This window comes from Neomonachus schauinslandi, chromosome 2 (assembly GCF_002201575.2).
Source record: "Neomonachus schauinslandi chromosome 2, ASM220157v2, whole genome shotgun sequence".
Taxonomy (NCBI): domain Eukaryota; kingdom Metazoa; phylum Chordata; class Mammalia; order Carnivora; family Phocidae; genus Neomonachus; species Neomonachus schauinslandi.
The window spans coordinates 171,658,452-171,663,053 of NC_058404.1; positions in this window are offsets into that span (position 1 = coordinate 171,658,452).

The window sequence follows — 4,602 nt, forward strand, 5'->3', positions numbered from 1 at the left end:
TTACATGTTAATAATGCTGTCATTAAAAAAAATTCTATTTCTGGATAAGTAATTCCAATGGCCAGCTGGACATCTCTTCCCATCCAAATGGAAACCTGTTGTCTTACTGTTAATACTCGTTCTTCCTCTTGACTTTTGTGTTTCCTTTCATGGTGCCTAGATTTCCCCAATAACCCAGGCTTAAAACCTCAGGGCTGTCATTAACTAAACCTTCACTCTCTCAAGAATATATAACATCGATAGTTATCATTTATTGAGTGCCTATTAAGTGCAGACTCCTTACATGTATTGTCTCTTGTGAGTTAGATATTATGATCTCCATTTTACAGATGAGACAACTAAGGCTCAGAAGTCACACTTTCAGTAAGTGGCAGATTTGAGATTTGAACCCACATCTAACTTTGAAATTGAACCATATCAGAAATGTATCTGCAGCCTCTTCTCTCACATTCACTCAGTGCCCAAATCCTAGAGGCTCTTGATTCAGAATTCATGTCTTGTCTTTTACCTCTCACCTCATGGCCACCCAGCTAGCTCAGGTTCTCATTATGGTTCACATTGATGGTTTCAACATTGGGTTCAGCCCTCCCCTGTTGCTCTTCCTTTCACTTCCCCATCCCTCCCCATCCTGTTCCTACATCCTCAGGGCCTTCCCACTTACTACTGAGATGAGGCCATCTCACCTTGGTTAGAGTTACTTGAGCATTTTGCTATTCCAGCACATTGTAAATACTATGAAGACAAGGGTCTTCCTTGTCCTGTTTTCACATTTTATGTAGCACTTAACGTGGTTTCTTGAATATAGTGGGAAGCTCAATGAATATGTGTGTTGTTATATTACTATTTTTGGAGACTTAAAATTAAAATGTAATTTGGATTAGTGTTTTTGTATTTCTTGGGTAAATACCCAGTAGTATGATTACTGGATTGTAGGTGTACCTCTATGTTTATAGCAGCATTATTTACAATAGCCCAACGATGGAAGCAGCCCAAGTGTCCCTCAGTAGATGAATGGAAAAAGATGTGAGATAGATAGATAGATAGATAGATAGATATATAATTCAGCCAGAAAAAAGAATGAAATCTTGTCATTTGCAATGACATGGATGGAGCTAGAGTATAACGCTAAGCGAAATGAATCAGTCAGATAAAGACAATACCATATGATTTCACTCACATGTAGAATTTAGGAAACAAAACAAAGAAAAAAAAGAGAGAGAGACAAACGAAGAAACAGACTCTTGACTACAGGGAACAAACTGATGGACACTAGAGGGGAGGTGGGTGGGAAGATGGGGGAAACAGGTGATGGGAATTAAGGAGTGCACTTGTGATGATCACCAGGTGATGTATGGAATTGCTGAATCACTATATTGTACACCTGAAACTAATATAACACTGTATGTTAACTATATTGGAGTTAAAATTTTTAAAAATGTAATTTGAAATGAAAGCAAGCAGAAAATGCCTTTACCCCATTTACTACTCAAGAGCTACCTTAGAGCAAATGGTTCCAAATGATCCATATTGTCTTCCCTTTTTCCTCCACCTCCCAATGAACTAAGTTAGAATGTTTCCTTTCAAACAAAAAATCCTGAATTCAGTAATAACACTCCTGTAAACAAGTCTATGGGTGGGAAAGGCAAAAAAATGCATACGTCCCTTTAGCTGGCATATAAAGTTGAAGAGAGTGAAGGTGGGAGGTGATCCGTCAAGGTGATCCGAATTCAGTAATAACACTCCTGTAAACAAGTCTACGGGTGGGAAAGGCAAAAAAATGCATACGTCCCTTTAGCTGGCATATAAAGTTGAAGAGAGTGAAAGTGGGAGGATGGTCAATGCCTAGTTGAAATGATAAAGAAGAAAACAAGGCCACTGTACAGGAAAGGTAGTTGCCGTGGCTTATGGGAGGAAGGCAGAATTTGAGCGAGGGTACTTGAGAAGCTGCTGTCCTTTTGGAAACTTATAAAATCTTCTTGAAAATCCCTGAGGCAGGACTGGGCTATTGGCAAACTGCAGCATGCTGGCCAGACCTTGCCCTCTGCCTGTTACGGGAAGTAAGATTTTACTGGGACACAGACATATTCATTTGTTGCTGTACTGTCTACAGCTTCTCTAGTCCTGCAGCAGCTTTGTTGAGTAGCTGAAAAGAACTTATGGCCAGGACGCCTGGGTGGCTCAGTCGGCTAAGCGTCTGCCTTTGGCTCAGGTCAGCAACCCCAGGTTCTGGGGTAGAGCCCCACATCAGGCTCCTTGCTCAGCAGGGAGTCTGCTTCTCCCTCTCCCTCTGCCGCTCCCCCCGCTTATGCTCACGCTCTTGCTCTCTCTCTGACAAATAAATAAAATCTTAAAGAAAAAAAAAGACGTTATGGCCCACAAAGTCGCAAAGCTTAAATTATTTACTATCTGGCCCTTGACAAAAACGTTTGCCGACCCATGGTCTAGAACATTGCTTGGATGCCATGACCCAAACATTTTTCTATTTTATCCTATCCTCGCCTGGGTCTTAGGGGTATAAGGAGAATGGGTCCATGAATAAATGAAGCTTCGGCATCACTTTTGTTCCCACTTTGTATTCATCAATAGCTGGTCATAGGCACTGTCTGATATTTTCATTTCTTTGTAAAGTAATTTGAAAATCCTTATTATTAATCTGAATGACTAAAGCACTCCAAACGATTTCACTTTTCTGTAAGCAGGGATGTGAGAAGAAACCTGGCTATAATAAACATTCACGGGCAAATAAAAAGCATCTTGGACACTTTGTTGATTATGCTTTGTCCTACATGTGTTGCCACGCTGTTCATAATGTGCTCTGAAATACTTCAGCATCTATTGTGTGACATACATGGAACTTAGGTGTAATTTACAGCCTAGGGGTGGATGGTTCACATCTGAGATGCCCTATTCAGGAACACACTCTCCAGAGGACTTGAGTTAGCATTCAAAATCTGTAATCGGGTGTCCCCCTCTAGAGAGGGTTTCACTACCACCCTCTTTAGTTTAGTTTAGTTTAGTTTGTGCTAATGCACAAGGGAAATTAGAAACCATTTCGCACTGGTGAAATGGGAAATGCTTAAGATATGTGGATTGGTAAGTCATCATGTACAGGGGCAATCTGCCCTTCGATTCCCAGGCCATAAGATCATATTGAGTTCAGCAGCTTAGCGCTCTTTGAGATAGAGATTTTCTAGTTATGCTTTGATTGTGGGAGCACCCCAAAGCCTGACTGGGTTAGCTGAGTCCTGCCTCTAGAGCAGTCCTCGCCAGAGGCCCTAAAAGGACGGAGAGCATGGACTCCATCAAGCTTCTAAGAACAAGCTGAGGGCCCAATTGCCTTAGGTCCATTTGCCTCAATTGTAGAAAATTTGGCTGTGACAAAAACCTTTTTTCCCTGCAACTGCTCTGCATTCAACCAGCAACAGGAAGCCATCCCTTTAGAAATACCCCAGATCAGCTTTAAGGTGTTGAACCCATACTGTTAAAAATATTTACGGGCAACTTATACATTTCAGGGACTGTATTTTTACCTCAGTTTGGATAATAAAAATGGTCACCATAATATTCAGCCCTACTTTAACTGCTAACTGCATGTATCTTTAATCTCTATTTACTTCGACCTGTTACAGGTCTCCATTTTCTCTAAACCACAACCAAACCCCCAAATCTTCTTCATTTGCTCTGGTGGACCTTCATCTCCTCTGGGTGTTATGACAGGAGAGATGTAATCAGTTTGAAGACTGTGCCCTTGTATCTGAGGCCATTAGAAGCTGTTGTGTCCTAAAGACACGGCCGTTTGGGCACAGTGACCATCGGAGTCCACCCGGACTACAGCTGAGACACACGCTGTTTCCTGGGACAGTCCCCATCTCGGCCTGGGTGCCCCAGAAGCAGTCAGACACAAATCTCTCCCGATTTAGGGTCTGGAACACTCATCACTGCAGCCATGTCTTGTGGCTTTGATGCTAGCGAAACTCAACCCACAGAAACAAGGAGGCTTCTTTAGAAAACTTCAAGGAGGAAGAGTAGCATATAAAGGAGCCTTTGTGGGCTGGGAATAAGTTAGTTTTTCATGAGTAAATTCATTCATCACCTAAAATGCTCCCAGAACTATGCTAGGTATTGGAGCAGCAACATCATGGGCTCCAAAAATAAGCTGAAAACGGAAGACATGGCTACTACCCTTCAGAAAATGACTAATCTGTTTTCATGTTATCCCTGGTCAATGAAGGTCCAGGAAACTATTTCAAGCTAACATGCAATGGTTAAGTGAGGATACAAAACAGCACACCAAATAAGGGAAAGATGTGCTGGAATGAGACTGACCTAGTGCAAAGAACCTTAAAAGTGGCTTTGATAGGAATACTCAGGCATGGTGGGATAAGAGTATGTGCAAATGCCCGGCTTCAGGAATGAAGTCTAGATAATCGGGATGAATGTGTGGCCTGGCCAGGAGGCAGTATGGAAGAAGAGCAGAGCAGGTGGCTGGGCGGGAGGGGTACTCTGAGGTAGGAAGAGCATGCTCTGGTCGCACCACCTCTTTGTGGGCGCACAACTCAGTCCTGTTGGGCTTCCTCACTTCCTCCTCTACAGAGTAAGACG